This window comes from Cynara cardunculus (assembly GCF_001531365.2).
Source record: "Cynara cardunculus var. scolymus isolate 2C chromosome LG 10, CcrdV1, whole genome shotgun sequence".
NCBI lineage: Eukaryota > Viridiplantae > Streptophyta > Magnoliopsida > Asterales > Asteraceae > Cynara > Cynara cardunculus.
Genome location: NC_037537.1, coordinates 12,007,666 through 12,026,822, shown reverse-complemented (window position 1 = coordinate 12,026,822; position 19,157 = coordinate 12,007,666). Strand labels below are relative to the sequence as shown.

General features: G+C 33.4%; 1 non-coding gene across 1 annotated transcript; it reads left to right on the top strand.

Annotated features, from left to right (window-relative positions):
* The first annotated feature begins 1,679 nt into the window (after window positions 1-1,679).
* LOC112520558 lies at window positions 1,680-1,786 on the top strand. The gene has a single exon (XR_003070030.1). It is a non-coding gene; the product is annotated as a small nucleolar RNA R71 (small nucleolar RNA).
* Window positions 1,787-19,157: the final 17,371 nt, after the last annotated feature.

The following is a 19,157-nucleotide window of genomic DNA, read 5'->3' as shown; positions in this document are numbered from 1 at the left end:
CTAACTGTAGAGTTACAGTCGTAGGTCTAGCTTCACCTATGCCTAGGGTATTGAAAATAGATAAAGGCATTAGGTTTATGCTAGCACCTAAGTCGCATAGAGCTTTTCATATTTCTTTTCCTCCAATTGAACAAGGGATTGTAAAACTTCCAGGATCTTTCATCTTAGGAGGAATTTTACAGGACAACAAAGCACTGCAACCTTCCGTCAGAGCTACGGTCTCGTATTCAGTTAACTTTTTCTTTTTCCTCAAAATGTCTTATAAAAACTTTGCATAACTTGGCATCTGCTCAATAGCTTCAACTAGGGGAATGTTTATGTGCAACTATTTAAAAACATCAAGAAACTTTTTAAATTGTAATTCTTCCTTCTGATTCCTTAATCTTTGAGGATAAGGAATATAAGGAGTGACTGGAATAGGAGACGTAGTCTTTTGAAAAGTTGGTGCTGGAATCGGTTTCAAAATTGGTCTCACAATTGGTTCTTATTCAGTCCTAACAGGGATTAAAGGACTGGTCTGATCTTTTATTACGGGACTGTCACCAGATTATGACACATCCACAACAATATTTTCTTTGGGAGTTTGGGTTGTCTTGGGTTCATCAGGAAATAACAGTGGAAAATCTGATCTTTCTGGAATGGTCGTACTATCTATGGGCCTGACTAATGGTTGCGGTTCACTAGTACTCACAGGAATGGTAGTCACAAAATCTGGTACAGAGGTAACAGAATCTTGTTCTACACTTTTCTTTTCAATCTCTACTTTGTTTGGTTCTTTTTGTTCTTTTTGGGTGTTTTCTAAATAACTCWTTCCACTCCTTAACGTAACAACCTTAACATGCTCTTTTCCTTCCCTCTGAGGTATCTCTGTATCACTGGGTAGAGAACCTACAGGTATTTTTCTAATCTCCAAAGCCATTTGTCCCATTTGAGTTTCGAGATTTTTAATTGAAACTTGAGTTTGGGTTATAAAACCCTTCATCATTGCATCCAAAGAAGTAGATGAATCAGCTTGCTGTTTGGGCTTGTTTTGGAAAGAAGACTAATGATTCTGAAAATTAGCATGTTGATTATTATGAATGCCTTGATGCGCTTGCGAGTGAAAATTAGATTGGCCTTGTTGAAAATTTGACTGTCCTTGTGGTTGAAAATTGGATTGTCCTTGCGATTGAAAATTGGACTGTCCTTGAGGCTTTTGCATTGGCGGATTAAGAGCTGGACTATGCCACGAAAAATTTGGATGATTTCGCCATCCCGGATTATAAGTTTGCGAAAATGGTCCAGTCATGTTGACATAATTTACATGCTCCGGATTTCCAGGACACTGCTCAAAAGAGTGACCTTCACCATAGTATACGCATTGCACTGATTGAACATTGGAATTAAAGGTATTAGCATCAGATTGCACATGCGGGCTAGATGTTAAATTTGAAATTAGCTTAGTGATTTGAGCTGTTAATGCCGAGATAACATCTACCTCATTTATTCCGACTGTTTTCTTCAGTGGCATTGCACGTGGATCAGACCATTGTCCGTTATTATTGGAAATCTTTTCAAGTATGTCAAAACCTTCATTATAGGTACAAGTTGTGAAAGCTCCGCCTGTAGTAGCGTCGAGCATTTGTCTAGAAACGATATTTAAACCATTGTAAAATGTCTCTAGCTGTATACAATACGGAATGCCATGGTGAGGGCATTTTCTCAGTAGCTCTTTATACCTTTCCCATGCATCAGGAACTGCTTCATCATCCAGTTGTCTAAAATTACATATTTCATTTCTGGATTTGGCATTCCTCGTGGGTGGAAAATACTTTTTCAAAATCTTTTCTGCCATTTCATTCCATGTAGTCACAGAGTCTGGTTGCAAGGAATTGTACCATGCTCTTGCTCGATCCCTTAGTGAAAATGGAAAAAGTTTTAGTCTTAGAGCATCGTTTGAAACATCAGGGATGAGAAAAGAGTCTGTGATTTCCATAAAAGAACGCAGATGAGAATGAGGATCTTCAGAAGATAAACYAGCGTACTGGCCGTTTGTTTGAAGCATTTGAAACATCAGTGGTTTAAGTGAAAAATGGGTGGCACCAATGGTAGGCTTACGTATCCCTGTGTGTAGTTGAGTTAAGTTAGGAATAGCATACGCCATAATGCCACCATTTTTAGCATTTGCAAGACGAAAGATATCTTGAGCCTCATCCTCATATGGAATATTTGGTTCATTTCTAATAATACCTTCTCCATCAATAATCACATTTTCAGCCATCATTTCAGAGTTTCAAGCTCGAAGAGCTCTTTGCACTCTTCTTCGGTGTCTGAAAGTTTGCTCAATATCCGGATCAAGTGGAAAAAATTCACCGTGCGACAGCCTTGGCATGCACAGTGCGTTCACAAAAAGAGATGGTAGAAAAACTAACTTTAAAAAAAAAACTTCAGCGTACTATCCCCGGCAGCGGTGCCAAAAACTTGCTCATCGGTTTATTCAACCTTAGATTTCAACATAAATATAGAACTTGGCGCAAGTATACACCTCGAACTACTGTCATCTCGTAAAAAGTAATAATGGTAAAATACCAGATATCGTTCCCACAGAGATAGCTTGTAAAGTTATTTCAAAAGTTCAGTTTATAAAAACTAATTTTAGATGGCGAAACGAGGGATTTGATTTATCTAAAATTGGGAAGGTTTGATTAACAACTAAGAAAAATATCAGTCTTAAGAAGAAGCACAGGGTGCAACAGTTGATTAAGACATTAAACAAATGATTCAGTAAAAAGGTGACATATCAACTATAAATGATTTTATATAACTAGGACATTATCAACTATCGGGTCAGACGGCCTCCCAAGAGCACACACCGGTCAACGTGCAATCGATACGATATCATTTATGTTAGACRTCRTKAATCCTAGCACAACACAGTGTTACCATCCTACACCGTAGGAGTATAGTGTTTGTCAGACACTAAAGCTATTTATAGCCTTCTYHTATTACCTCADGTTTTGAAAGTCAATACATTTTTATACACAAAATTAGTTGTCAATTAATTTTAATGTAATYATCAAATGAAATATTAAGCACCTGAAACAAATAGTAGACTATAATGCTAATAAGACATCTTTGTACTTTCACATCGGCTTTGGTCTTAATTTTCCGTTACACCCCAAGCTAAGGCGTTAGCCCATCATCGCTCAGTTTCTTCTCTCGAATGATGTAAGGACTGAAAAATAAATAACTGAGACGGAAAAATAAATTACAGAAAGCAAATTACAGGAAATGGAAATACTGGAATTTAAAGTACTGGAAATTAAATGACTGAAATATAAATGACTGAAAGTAAAGTACTGGAAATTAAATGATAGAAATGTAAATTGCAGTAAGGTAAAGACTGAAATGTAAAGGACTGAAATATAAAGGATTGAAATATAAATGACTGAAATATAAATGACTGAAATATAAAGACTGAAATATAAATACTGAAATATAAAGACGGAAATATAAATACTGAAATGTAAATTATTAATAACTAAATAATATTAATTAATATTAATCTAATAATAATGAAAGAAAGTACTTGATGTATGACAAGTAGTACTTTGATGGGATGAGGAAATGACATATGAAAACCTTGGAAATTGGGGTTGACTTTTGAAGAAAACTTGCAAGTCAAGTAACGAAAATTGCAAAACAAGTTTCATTACAAAGACCGAAAGGTTACTTGCAAACTCGTAAAAACAGATTATTTAGTCTACGTAAATTAGTCGTGAGCCACAAAGGATGAGATCCGATGTAAAGCAACAACGATCGACTAATTTGTAATTCGTAAAAGATAAGAAAACGTAACGCAACTTGGAACATAAATGAGATGAAGATTTAAATACGAGTACTTAAATTAAAACTTGAGAATGAAATCACAACTACAAAAGTTGGTTCTTGAAAAGTCAAACAAAGAAAACCGAAAGCTTGGAACCAAAGGCAATATTCTTGAGAATGACTAACACAAAGATCATAAGGATTAAATGGTAGAAAGTATGTAAAAGTCTCTTCAAAACAAGGCTTAAGGCTTGTTTATATAGGCTAAGGAAAGTCTCATAGTGGGTGCCAACTAATAAGACAAAAGCTTCTTCAAAACTGGGCTTTTACCGGGCCCAAGGTCGTTGACCACGCCTCCTCTATGGATCAACCCATTTCTTCACGGCCCAAGCATAATTTCAGCTCTCGGACAGGTACTATAGGACCTTGCCACTCCTGGTCCTGTAGGACTGCCGTAGGACTGGGCCCAAAAATCATCAAAAACCTGTAAAAACAGGGAATTAACATTAGATATACTATATTACTAGTAATATATGAAAAAGACATAAAAAGACTCAATTAAGACACTAATGGGCAAATAAAACAAAGAAAAATGGTTAAGAAAATGATGTAATAAGGTTAATAAAATAACATTTATCATATATGATTGCTCAAAGTAGATCTGATTGAACTATGTTTGACACTTCTCAATTCTTTAGTTGTTGTAAAACTAGAGGGGCTATGAAAATGCAAAGTTCATCGACCTGATGAACTTCTTCATAAGCATATGATTATCAGGTTAAGAGCTTCAGGTATTCATAGCATCTCTGGACCTTTCATTGCATCTCTAGTTTGTCTTCAGCACTTAGAATCTTCTCAGCTCCGTCTTCCATCAGGTCTCCAGACTTCCATACTTAGTACATTTTTCATTATTTTTACAAATAGGAATTATAGGGTCTAACACCGCTCAGATTGACCTCTTTTGAAAACTATTTCTTCCAACTGTTTGACTTTTATCGTACAATTTTCCTTTTTCTTCAAATTTTAAAATTTTAATTGGCTATTAACTCTCTCACCCTTTGATTCATTCAAACTACTTTTCAATGAAACAACTTGTTTTTCAACATCATATTTAAGTTGTTCATTTTCTTTTCTAAGAATTTCTTTTGCCTCTTTCAAACCTTTACTTAAACACTTATAATCACAACTTTCTTCTCTGAATTTTAAAATTAAAGATCTTTCTCATTTTAGTCTGTTTTAAAATATCAACACTCAAAGATTCAATTGCATGATAGAATGAAGTTAATATCTCAGAATCAAATGTAATGTTTTGCGTATCCTTGACATCTTTTTTTAAAATAGATTTGAAATGATCTTTTCAGAAAAATAATAATCTGGAACCGATTTGAAATCTTCAAGAATAGATTCCCCCTCCTACGACTTAGCATGGGGGTCCTGCTACCCGGTTAGCAGGTGGGGTCAAGGAGCAACCCCCTTGCGGGGTCTGGGGCAGTGCCCCTAGAAGAGGTTTATCAGACAAAACTTCGAGCGATGAAGAAGGGTTATCAGACACACTTTGAGCGATGAAACTTGTATCGAATAGGCTATGAGTGATGAAGTCCTTATCGGACAACACTTAGTCTATGAAGAATACTTATTGCTCACTTCTTTGAGTGATGAGGCTGGTTATCACTCACCTCTTTAAGCGATGAGGTTATATTACTTGAGCAATGAATCTAATTCCTTGAGCGATGAGAATAGAGCCTTGATCGATGAATACAATACTAAGCGATGAGAATACTTGAGCAAATTTTAAGCATTTGGGCGATGAATTCAATTTCAACAATGAACAATGAACACTTAAGAACAAATTCAACTAGCGATGAGATGACTCTTATCGGACGTTGAATGCTTCAACGAGCGATGAACTACACTTCGAACCAGAAACTTGAAAAATCATCAAATTGACCCAAAAATTGCAAAATCAAAGTAATTTCCTGCAAAAACTTGTGCAAAAACTACACAGAAACAAATTAGATGCAATCAATTTCAACAAATAAGGATCAAATAACCCAATTCGATCAAAAATCTCAAAAACAGAAACTAAACAAGTTTGAATCAAGATTTCAAGAATTTAGCACAAAGATTCAATCAAAATCCAATCCAGATTAATCTGATCTGCTATGATACCAATTGTGATCCCAGATTTAAGTCTAAACAATCACATTAACAACCAAATCAAGAACACAGATTGATATGGTGAAACAGTCGGCATGTCTATTGATAAAACTTGAGTACAAAGTGTTCTTGATCAAATGTGTTGGAACAAAAATGTTGTATTCAAGTCCCGGTGCTTAAACTGTTTTAATGTGCTTTGTAATAGTTAGTTTGTGTTCTTTCTGATTTAGTAGTGGTATAAATAGTGTGTTGGTAGTTATGTTAGTTGGTTAACTTTGAGAGATAAATTCATACGCATAGATTGGAAGATCAAGAACATTGTACTCAATGATTGATAAATTCAAGCTTGCCGACACATTGAAATCTTCATGTCTTTGATTATCTTGTTATGATTTATTGAATTAGACTTGAATCGGGGATCACAATTGGTATCAGAGCTTAATCAGATTGACAGGATTGGATTTGGATTACCATTCAATGTTGAATTTGTGATTTTCTATGGTCGAACATTTTAGGCTACTGTTCTTGGACATTTTTTTATTAATTCAAGCTATTTTATCTATTTTTATTGCAATTGTTATGTTCAATTTGTTTCTGCACTAATTGTGAATCGATATGTATTGATTAATTGCATCAAATTGCAGTTTTTGGCTAACTTTGAGTGATTTTTCAGTTCTGGAGTAAACTAATATACTCTCCGGTCATTGAATGTTCATCATCCGATAAGGATTTTTCTCTCCAAATGTTGAATTTGCTCTTGAAAATGTTATTTTCATCGATCATTTCTTGAGTGTTGACTGGATTAGTTTTGTTTGATATCCTTGTTCTGTTGCTTAACCGGATAAGCTTTGTCCGGAGACCCCTTTTACACTTGTCCGGATACTCATTGATCATGTGTCTGGATACATTGATTTCATTGATTCAAAAGTGTTCAAAGTGGTCTCATTGAACACTTCATTGTCCGGATAGTCTATCTCATCGGACATACCTTTGTCCGGTGAAGTGTTTCCTTGTCCAGATAGACCTAAGCTAATGAAAGCTACTCTGGTTTCAAAACCTTTTTGATAATGCAATTTACTTAATTTCAAGGACCAGAGCCTATGTATAGCACATACAGAGCCTCTGCATGTACTATACAGAGTCTCTGTACCTAGAATTTGGTAACTCTGTATCTTTCTTAACCAGAGTGTAGGATTATTATTTTTTAAAAAGAAAACTTTAGAAATACGAAGTGTTGCGTTTGACCAAGAGGAATTCAACTCTATATCAAAAGCTCTGGTTGACAAAACACTTGCATTTTTTTTCTCTTTATCTAAAAAGGAATTGCAGGTTATCTTTGGAAGGTGACAATCCTGTAAGTCTAATTTTTCAAATTTGGGAGGCGTGGATGTGTATTATAACTTGCAACTGTCAGGCTACGCAGCATCCCCCCATAGGTTCTGCCAAGAAAACCTTTCCATAACCGACGTTTGGGTTATTAATGCACTCAAGTGCGTTGATTTTTTTTCCTATTTAAAGGATTCAAAAACCCTATTTCTCCTTTACGCTTTCAAAAATCTCAAATACTCTCTGCAGATTCGAAGAACTATTTACTTCAAGAACTTCGTCTTCTCCAATAATTATTATTATCTATTAATTAAAAAACAAAAAAAAAGTAAAAGAGAGAGAGAGAACATAAGAGAGAGGGGTGAAAGAGAGGTGAAACAATATCATGTTTTTAAACTTCTAGGTCTTAATGTTATGTGTTAGATCTACAGTGAATTACGGATTTGGTCCCTATGGTATGCAAAATTTTTTGAGTAAGGTCCCTAAACTTGGTTTATTACGGATTTGGTCCCTGTGGTTGCATTTTTTTCCATGCCTATGGTCCCTCTCTTAACTCAAAGATAAAAAGACCAAAATGCCCTTTGTTTGTCATTTTTAAAAATTATATATATATATATATATTATATAATAATTCTTTTAACTATTTCATGTGAAAAATACCGGAGTCAAAACTACCAGTCCGCCATCAACACCTAAAGAAGAACACGGATTCAGAAACGAAAATAATATGAAATCTCCAAATGAAACGCTAATATATTCATGAACAAAAATCAAATTTATACCACAACTAAATTAGATTCAAGAATTCTAAATCAAATTCAAGAATTATTGAGTGAATATATATATATATATATATACTATATATATAACCATTTAGGTCAATATCTTAATTACAACTTCTAAAGCATAAGTTATAATGATTTTATGCAACAAATTAAAAAAACTCTTAATTACCAAATATTATGCATAAGGTACAAGTTATATATGCAATGGTTCCCACTAACACCAAAAATTACCCACTTTGGGCCTGTATCTTCTTCGGTCTTTCTTCTTCTTCTGTTCCCTAACTTTGCTACCACAAGACCAGCTTTTCCTCCTCTTCTTATCCTTTCTCTGCTACCACAAAACAAAAAGGCATTTTTGGTTCGAAAACAGAGCCCTTTCTTCTTCATAGGACATAACATTCGTGGTATGGATGTATCACCTCGATCAGAGAACTGATTTCATGTATCAAAATGATTTGATGTATCACAACCTCATTAATACATATAGCTCCCTACTCTGTTGATTTAATTTCACAGGTTCTTCAAAACCCTAGAATTTGGAGGTATGCTTTCTTTTTTGAATGCTTTCTTTCTTTTCCGATTTCATCTTATATACACACACACATCTATTTCTTCATTGATTTTTGTGGGTCTGTTTCCTTTTGATTTTTGTGGGTAAAGAGCAGCTTTGGAATTCATTTATGTTCTGATTTCATGTTATATACACACACATCTGTTTCTTCATTAAAAAAGAGTTTTGGGTATGTTTCCTTTTGATTTTTGTGGGTGAAGAGCAGCTTTGGAATTCATTTATGTTTTGATTTCATGTTATACACACACACATCTGTTTTTTTATTAAAAAAGAGTTTTGGGTCTGTTTCCTTTTGCTTTTTGTGGGTGAAGAGCAGTTGTTCTTCATTAAAAAAGTTCTCATAAAAAGACACAGGGGTATGTAAATGGCCAGCCCTTCCACCCAAAAACAGTTCCGATAAGCTAAGTTCATGAAATTGATTTCATATGGTGTTCTTTATGTATTTCGTTTAAGGATTATGGGCATGGGGGTACATGGTTCTTTTTGTGTGGCATGGGAGTACATGGTTTAATGTTTTTTTTCCAAAAAATAAATCAACCATGACATAGATAGCAGAAACTTTACTACTGTTTGTCTCATGTTTTTCCATTTTATTTTTGTGTCCTCTATTGATGTTTGTCTCTTCTTTATGAACTATTGTATACATGGTTTGTTTTGTTTTTTTTGTGGATTAAGTTCATTTGACATAGATAGTAGAAACTTTACTGCTATTTGTCTCATGTTCTTCCATTTTATTTATGTGTTTTGTACTGTTGTTTGTCTCTTCTTTATGAACTGTAGAAGACATGGTTTATTTTGTTGTTTTATGGATTAAGTTCATTTTAAGCACTGATGAAAAGTCAAGGTCTGTCACATAAGGCCATTCAACAGGAAGGATGTGTACCTCATGCCCATGAATGAGTTGCTATAAATAATAGCTTTATCCTAAACACAGTTGCTAAGGCAATGGTTGACATGATTATTCCAAAATTAAATATTTAAAAAACTAAAAATGGTTTCATACAGCMACTTAAAAGCTACTGAAGATGATGAAATTTCTAGAGATCATTACAACTTAGGTACACAATGGAAAACAAAAACATGCCATCTAATATGTAATAACCTTTAAGCAAACGTGTATATCAACTTCAATAGCAGAAACATTTGTAAGAATTGCTATAAATTTGCAAAAGATGCAAAGTAATGTTGTTTAAGTGTGTATTTCACTAAATGACATATAGTATAGTACCTATCCAACAACTGTTAACATGCATCATCACATGGAACACAAGGCAATCACCTTTCAACTTAAAAGTAAATGTTGTTTAAGTGTGTATTTCACTAAATGGACTGTTTGCTTATTGAGAAGATGAATCATGAAAAAGTAATATTATGCATACATACCACTATGCCTTGGCAAACAGCCTGTGTGCTTTAATAGATTTTGAAGGTATGTGGATTTCATGAACATAATAACTCAAGTGTTTATTGACTATACTTATGTGATGTGTATGTGTGTGTGTTTAGATACAACAACAACCAGAGGTCTAATTAACCATTCCCTGTTTCATTATTTTTCATAACCATTCTAATTAAGATATGAGTTTGGTTTAGTATATGAAGTCCTCTAATGTTCCAGGTTAGTGTAAAGCCCTGCAGCATGTTTCATATTCTTTCACTAATATTTCATACAAGTCCTGCTAGGTGCTTTTATTTGTCTTCTTCTTTCATTCAAATGTATCCCAATATGAGGAGTTTTTCACTAAATGTTTTCATCTTGTATCTTCATTTACATTAATTGCATGAGAAATATAAAGATTTTCTTTAGCATAAATCTAGACTTTGGAGGCTGCTGTGTGTCATAATTAATGGGGTGTTATTTACTTCACAATGGAGCCTTTTTTTCTTGATTCCTTAAGCTAAATTGACTAGACCAATACAACTAACAATTAAAGGAAAGCATGTAAATTTTTTTACTTTGACTTTTCAGTTGATAGAAGATAGGAGCTAGCTGTTTCCCTTTACTAGAGAAAGGTCTATTTTGACCCTGGAGAGAGAAAGAGTTGTTGGTATTGTGTACAAGTATGTTATGTATGCAGAAGCTACATGTCCTTTTCCAGAATAGAAGTCAAAGGTTGTGCTTTTGACTTTATGATTACCATACAGTGRACTAGATGTAAGGAAGAAAAAAGAAGCATAGTTTTTTAGAGTTGTTTTAGTGTGTGATCATATCAAGAAATGAAATTCTACATATGAAAGTGATTGTCTTATTGTCAAAACAGCCCCTTAATCTCTTTATGTGAGCTTGTTTCTGTCATAATTTAGTTTTGTTTGTTAGTAAATTTCTTATTTTTTGTGTAGTGTACAGTGACTGCTCTGATATCCATTGAAAGCAATTGATCCCGGGAGATCAATTGTTAATTTTGGTGATTGATCCCTGGAGTTCAATTCTTTGTACAGGGTGAGAATATTGGGTTATAGAGATGAAAGGCAACAATTAGATCAATGTGGCAGACTCTATGATCTTTAGTCTTTAATGAAGGATTTGAGCTTGATGCAAGTCACATTGTCCAAATATGGCCATTTTCCATTTAATGATAAGAATTGGAAGGTCTAAAAAAAAGGGAAATTCAATGTTTTCGTACAAGCAAGAATTATTAGGACTTATGCCRTTGAGAGTGTAGTAGAACCCTTTCCAGGCTTTGCCTCTACAACYGAGACCAACTTTCCTCTCATAAATTATTTGTTTTTGGTGTAGTAGTTTTTTATCCACTTATCACAACCTCTGATACATCATGTCACCATCTTTGGTTTTGCATTGCTAGCCATTTGTTTAGTTAATTTTTATGGTAATTGTTAGTGAGGTAATTTTTATGAACAATTATGTTACTTCACATGTGAATAAATAAATGAATAGGGGGCACTTTGGATCAAATTAACCTCACTGTCAAGAACATTTATGTTAATCTAAGTAAGGCCACATGTCTTTCCGAATTGTTTTTCCCTACACATATAACCTGTTGATCTAGGTTATGTTCTGCTATCAGATTCTACACATATAACATCTTAATTTACTTTAAGCATCGAACTGCCTCACTTTTTTCTTTGCTGCAAGACTGTAAACAAATAACTTAGGGGCCGTTTACCAAACATTTACCCGGTAAGCACTTACTGGAAAATTTAACACTATCGTTTACTTGTCGGATAAGATTTTAGTCCACAAAAACCGTATCGTATGCAACAATTTACCCTGTAAGCGCTTACCGTGGTAAGAGTCGTCACCTTCACTTACCGGGTAAGACTTTTGGTCTTTGTCTCGCTCTTACCGGATAAGATTTTTGATCCTTACCATATTCATCAGGTAAGGTAAAATGACTTGGTGTTCACTTACCCGAATAAGCGTTTTACCAAACACTTACACGATAAGCACTTATCGGCAAATTTAACACTATTGTTTACTTACTGGATAAGATTTTAGTCCACAAAAACGGTATTGTATGCAACAATTTACCCTGTAAACGCTTACCGTGGTAAGAGTCATTACCTTCACTTACTGGGTAAGACTTTTGGTTCTTGTCTCGCTTTTACCGGATAAGATTTTTGATCCTTACCATATTCATCTGGTAAGGTAAAATGACTTGATGTTCACTTACCCGAGTTAGCGTTTGGTAAATGTCCCCTTAGTTAATGTAAACAGGTTGCAAAATCCATTCAGTTATGCTGTCTAAATGATACAATAAATGCTTCTGTTACTCTTACCTTTGAAAGAAATTGTAGGATTTGTTACTGTGATGTAGTTTATGTATATGATGTAGTTGGGAAACCAGGAGCACAAGCTTCACGTAAGGGACTTCTTTTACACAGTAACTATATTTAATACTCCACTCAAATGTTAGGAACTTATACTAATAGGCTATGTCATTTTACCATAGAAGATAACTAGGAGAACAAGCTTCACGTAAGGGACTTCTAACCATAGCGAGTAACTTCTCCCAACTAGGAAATCATGTATAAACTAACTAATGCTTTCAGCTTATGTTGAAAAATATCTTTTCCATTCTCAAACCAACACTTTGCTAATACACTATATTAACCTTAAACTTTATATATAAATTGACTTGCAAAATAATCACACAAACTCATGATTCAAGGCTAAACTAATGTTTTAGAATTGTGATTCACCCGCGCTGCATCGCGCGGGTACACCACTAGTATATATATATATATATACTACATATATAACCATTTAGATCATTGTCTTAAATACAAGTTACTAAGCATATGGTACAATGGTTTTATGCACCAAATTCAAAAATCTCTTAAAGACAAGTCATAAAGCATATGGTACAACCTTTTTATGCATGGAGCCTTCTTGATGCCATTAATTATATTCATGGTAACTCTTCAAATAACTTTTATCAAGATTAAGTTCCCAACTTACTTTTTTGATGTTTCTGATTTGAACTTGTTTTCATGCACGGTTACATTCCACACCACCTCCCAAAATGGTCATTTTGAGACTCTTGCTTTCTTCTCCACAACTTTCTTCTTCCCTATTTCATGTCTCACCTATTCTACACTCTCTGTCTTTTTCTACGAATTCAAACCAATATGATAAATCTCCAACCCACCCCAATATGGAAACCGAGAGCGTTGACCTTAAGTGAAAGTTGACCATAGGCAAGCGTTTGAGTAAACGACCCTCAATATAGTTCGTTTTATTATTCATTTACTTAAGTGAAAGTTAGACTTCATATACACTAATAGATATCCAAGGTACCTTGTAACTCAGATTATATATAGTAATATTATGGACCAAAAATCAACGTAATCCTTTTGTTTGTAATGAAGAGGAACGAGTAAATAGTTAATTTTTAACATAAAATATTCCAAATAGAATAATGCATTTTTAGCAGAAGGACTCGAGCCTATTTCCAACGGGATTTTAACTTTAAACTGTTGTGTATTTAAACAAAGTTATTACATTTCTTTGTCAACTGAGCAACACAACTAAGAGCATCTCCGACAGATTCCCAAAATGGAAACAAAAATTAAAGTCTCTAAAAAAATTTATATGTATCTCCACAACTTCCGTATTTTGTAGAATCCAATATTGATTATAATTTTAAAATATTTCATTTATCTATTAGAATATTATTTATCTCTCTAAATATTTATTCTTAAAGTTTTCTAATGGTGGGATATATTAAAAAAATATTTCTCTCACATGATAATCATTTTTGTGGTGTTCATATTTGGAGAAAAAATATTATTCTTTTCCTATTTTCTCCATTTTAGAGATTGTTTTAGGAAATTTGTTGGAGCATAAATTGGTTCAAAATCTCTATTTTCTCAATTTTGGAGAATCTATTGGAGACCTCCAAGAGCTTTTCATTTTCCATTTAGAATAACTTTCAAGTCTGCTTATTCTATGCATTGCACGGGCATATTGCTAGTATATATATATATATATATATATATATAAGTGTTCCATTTGGACATTTCATGAATTTGGGACAAATCAGTAACGAAATAAAATCAATTTAAAACAAACCTAGAGTTTGGGATAAATAAAACAAATCAATAATAAAATTAATACAACTTAAGACAAATAAGTAAACTATAACAAATAATATGCTAATAAAATACACAACATAGCAGAGGATAGACGATTCCTCATGGGTGGTGATTGAAGAACCAAAATGAGAATAAATACCTATTGTTTAGATAAGTTCTATTAAAAGTTTTGAATTAGTTCCTTCAGTTTCAAATATTGTTAGAGTACCTTCTATTTTTAAAAAAATTCATTAAGAAATTATTTAAACAACAAAAATTTCAAGGATTGCTAAAAAGAGGCTGTAACACCCTAAAATCTAGAATGAACGACTAATTTAAAATTCTATTACATCAATTAAAAGATAAATTCCCTTCTATCAGCAACAACTGATTCACCTAAAATGGCAAGTTAAGATTTAACATTGATGATCACAAAACAAACCTTACACAAGGTTTATGTAGGAACAGGTTAGACTAAGATCAAACAAAAGGGTCTTTATCTCAAACATATAAGAAGGCGTCCTCGAAAAACTAATTACTTCTCATGCCTCTAACTAGCATTCACCTCATCATAGTGTCGTCAATGTCATTCCCCAATGTAGACATGATGCATATGTCGGCAAATAAAAAGGTTAGGTTTAACACCTAGTACGTTCAAGCAGTTTTCATCTTTAATATAAAATAGTAAGATTGGGAAAAGATGTTATTTAAACCACAATTCCAACATGAAATGTATTCAGCATAAAAGTAACATCCTTCTCAAAACCGTCATTTTCGTGATGAAACTTGGTGACCAGAGCACCCATTTTCACATAAAGTCAAAACTCATTACTCACCCACACTGTGAATAAGATTTAAGATTCAAATACTGAAAACATGGATAAGAATCCATTATCTAACACATCCAAAGAACATGAATAAAGTTTCATGCCCAAAACAACAACACATGGATAAACTCCAAGAATATCAAGAGTCAAAGCCATAAAGTGTGTATACATTCTGTACTCAAAACAAGATCGAAAACACGGATAACACACTATCCAAAAGTAACACCTTTCAGTGACGGAGGACACCCATTTCCATTAAGTGACAGAACACTAAATAAAAGACCGTTTACCAAACGTTTACCCCGGTAAGCGCGTACCAAGTCACATTACCTTACCGGATGAATATTGTAAGGACCATAAATCTTACCCAGTAAGTGAGGGGCGATTACTCTTACTATGATTAGCGCTTACCGGGTAAATTGTTGCATACGATATCGTTTTTGTTGACTAAAATCTTACCAGGTAAGTAAGTGATAGTGTTGAATGTTACTAGTAAGCGCTTACTGGGTAAGTGTTTGGTAAACAGCCCCTAAGTCACATTAAGATGTTGACGAGTAAATCATCCCCAATATACAAGCCTTGGTAATTACTCTATTTAGGTTAAGATAAGAGCATCAAAACTCCTTAGTCATTCGCCAAATTACAAGATAAGAACATCAAAACTTCTCTCTTGTCTTAAAATCAAAAGTTTTAAAGTGAGAATATCAAAACTCCTCCTTTGTTCCGAACCAAAGTGTAATACCCCCAAATCCATTGCAAATAACACATATTTCATACATAGAATACATGTTTTCCCCACATAGGTCCATAATACAAGAGACTAAAAATACACAACTCAAAATTTCCAAAAAAGGTACATGCTCTTGTATCTCTATATCTCTACTTCAAACATGGCTAAATAAGATCTTCACACAGGTTAAGCACATAAGGAAATATTTCACAGAATGTTCTTTTCCTTATTGTCATTACCTGCACACATATTTTGAAACACAAAATAAGGCCTAGACATGAATGTCTAGTGAGATTCCCTTTTTATGTAATGCAGGGTGAAGATCACCAAAAATATTTAAACCCTTTCATATGTTTGAAGGATAAAACCACATTCTGTTTGAATTCATCGGGCCTCTGGTTTCAAAATTAGACTTTAACTTATAAGAGGACCAGAGCTCCTTTGGTTCCTCTGCCAGAGTTTCTGGCTCCTTTGACCAGATCCTCTAGTTGTACTAATCAGAGCCTCTGGCTCAGATAATTCTTCATAATATTCCTTGTCTTGATTTTGTAAATAAAGAAATAGCTTTTCCATACTAAAATGACTAAAAGAAAGTTCATGTTCGACCAGAGCCTCTGGTTGTACTAACCAAAGCTTCTGGTTCAATAGACATGACCAACCAGAGCCTCTGGTTCAACGTGTAAGCCAACTAGAGCTCATCTAGTCTGTTTTTCATAAAAGATTCTAAGTATGAAATTCTTTTCCTTTAAAAACTTTTCAAAATACGATTTTTGACACATAAGCTCTTATCAATAGATACAGAGCCTCTGGTTCAACTAGTACTTTTAATAAGAACTTGCATACTTCCCCAAATTAATAACCAGAACTCTCTGGTCCGATAATGAGGATCAACAAGAGCTCCTCTGGTTCCTCATGAAAGTGAACAATTTGTTCCAAAATACTTTTAACCAAAATTAATGACCATAGGCCATATTTTCCCGTAACCATAACATCAATACTATTATTTACAATAAGAACAACATCTCTGAATCCTCAAATCACCAAGAAGAGAGAGCTCCAATCTGTTGTAATCTTAAGAGATATAATAGCAAGAACTATACCATGCACACACACAACGACCATCCTTATTTCATCCATAATTCCCCCTTTATAGCAATAGCTATCCATCATATACAACGACCATCCTTATCTCCCCTGAAAATTCTTATGAATATTTCATCCAATGACTGGCTGCAAGCATTTCTGTCAGAGTGAACCTCATTCATAGTTTTAGTCAAATCATAATCTCAAAACAGGTTTATATTCAAACCCTTCAATCCACAAGAACAATCTATTCTACATATGATTTCTCAAATCATCTGTTTCTTTTAAAATCTTCAAAACAGGATATCAAATTCAAAACTGCTCTTTAAAACACAGTTTCTGCTTAATCCTTTCAAAACCAATTCAAACTCCAGCATCCCAAAATGCTTCCTTTAAAACTGTTTAGAACAGATTTACCAAATTCTTTTAAATCTTTAGATCATCAATACTCAACAATTTTTATAAAATCAAACAGCAGATAAAAACTCACAGTTTGTAAATAGACAGTAATTTAAGAACTCACCTTAAATCAAAGGTTTCTGCAAATAATATCACACAGCAAATCTTTTAAACGCAGGTTCTTTCTTTAAGAATTCCTTCCAAAATTTCTTCAAGAACTCCTTCACCGCCTTTTAAATCATTTTCTTTCTTTAAACACTCACTTTTGATAAAGCAGGAAACTGATAAGATCTTTATCTTATCTTTTCTCTTTTATATTTAGAAATGAGGCGGTGATGGGTACTTTTACTAATACAAAAGTACTTGGGTGGTGGAGATAATATTTTAAAAATTCAACCTTTCTTAATCGTAAGGTTTGAGTTTAAAAATAATATTTCTCATTACATGTATGCATAACATCAAATTCCACTCATATGCACATTACCCATGCAAGTATTAACATAATTATGCATACTATCACATAATTTAAATAATAAACACATAAAATTACCTCAACCCAGGTTTGCAGAAAACCCAGTTATAACACAAAGATATCAAGAGGAAATCATCAAAACTTCTCTCTTGTCACAACCATAGGGCTCAAGCTGTGAACATTCTTCACTTGGTTAAACCTTATGGTTCTAAGACGAGAACATCAAAACGCATTTCTTGGCAAAGTACGACTGACACATATACTTATGGATTCAATGCATTACAGTCTAAATTATATGACCCCAAATGGATGACCAACGACACTTAGAACATGTAATTTACCAAATAAATATGTCATAATTACATATAACTCCAAAAGCTCGACTTAGAGCAATTAAACCGGACAAATGTCCTCAAGACTCATTTGAGTCAAAACCGAGTCAAAAGCTCAACAATTAAAATGACTATTCCATAAAAATCAACACAACTTATCAAAATGTAAATATTCGACGTTTGAGTCACTTATACATCAAAAGGTTTGAAAATCAACACCACAAACTCAAAGGTCAAACAAAAATCCAAAACAATTATTATATCAAAACTCAGGCTATTAAACTTTTTCACTTGTTGGACTAATCCAAGATAATTCATTATAAACTTCAAAATGCTTTAAAGGGGTTTAATTTCCTTCATTGGGTTACAATACCATAAAGTCCAACAAACTCAAATCATACAAATTTTCTAATGATTGAATGCATCAATAATGCATTAACATACATAATATATCATAAAAAATAAAAAATCCACACATTTTATAATTTGATATTAAAATGTTTAAAACCCTCAAATGTAAGCTTTTTCAAGATGTTATAAAATAAAAAAGGGTCAAGAACACAATTCTATCAAATAAAAACACATTTATTAAATCTTAAGAAAACACTAAAACTTAAAATAGACACTTTGGTATGTACATACTTTTTATAAAGCAACTTGAACTCACCAGTTAGGTTAAATTAAACCTATGTTCCAAACTCATCTCTAGCTTCCAAAATAGTTAAGACTTTAGATCCACAAACATTCATCTTAGATACTTTATCTAGGTCAAAACCAAGCCTAGGAAATGTACCAAAAATACCCCAAACTCAAATTCATAACAAACTTTAGTCAAAACCTTAAATCAACCAAATTAGTCAAAACTTATAGTATATAAGATACATCAAAAATAGATGTTCTACGAGGTTAAAATGAAAGGTTTTGTCATGAATAAAGATACACTTACAAATTAATATTTAAGAAAACCCTAAAAATACAAGCCAACGATGGTGAGAAAAGAAGGGAGAAAATGAAGTTGGAACTTGGAGCTTTTAATTTTAGAAATCGGTGCCTAAAATGAGGATTAAGAAGGTGTTTGGGATTGTTTATAAAATCAACTTATTAATTTATTTTGATATGGTACCGGTAATAAA